A 598-nucleotide genomic window follows, 5' to 3' on the forward strand; every position below is an offset into this window, starting at 1 on the left:
AGAAGAAAAAAACAGAAGAAAAAGGAAGAAAAAAACAGAAGAAAAAAGGAAAAACAGAAGAAAAAAACAAACAGAAGAAAAACATAAGAAAAAAACAGAAGAAAAAAGGAAAAAGGAAAAAAGGAAGAAAAAAACAGAAGAAAAAAACAGAAGAAAAAGGAAGAAAAAAACAGAAGAAAAAAACAGAAGAAAAAAGGAAAAACAGAAGAAAAAAACAGAAGAAAAAAGGAAAAAGGAAAAAAGGAAGAAAAAAATAAAATATGCCACCTACTGGGCCACCACGGCCTGAATACGACTAGAAACCCATTAAAGGGCCAGGATTCAGGCCCGCAGAAGGCCCAGTAGGCCCACAGGCACACAGTGACAGAATAGGCCCGTAAGCCTGCATTTGAGAGGAGCTCAAAGTGGTAAGCGCAGCCGCGCTTATAAACCACTGTCGAAGCCTCTCGGCTAGCGAGGTGGGACTAAACATCCCACCGCACCGCGCCAGTTCTAGCACAGCCCTTTAGTCGCGGTTGGGGAGGCGGACCGCGACTAAAGGATACCTTTAGTCGCGGTTGGTGTGGCGGGCCGCGACTAAAGGGTACCTTTAGTCGCG

Source organism: Triticum aestivum, chromosome 7A (genome assembly GCF_018294505.1).
Source record: "Triticum aestivum cultivar Chinese Spring chromosome 7A, IWGSC CS RefSeq v2.1, whole genome shotgun sequence".
NCBI lineage: Eukaryota > Viridiplantae > Streptophyta > Magnoliopsida > Poales > Poaceae > Triticum > Triticum aestivum.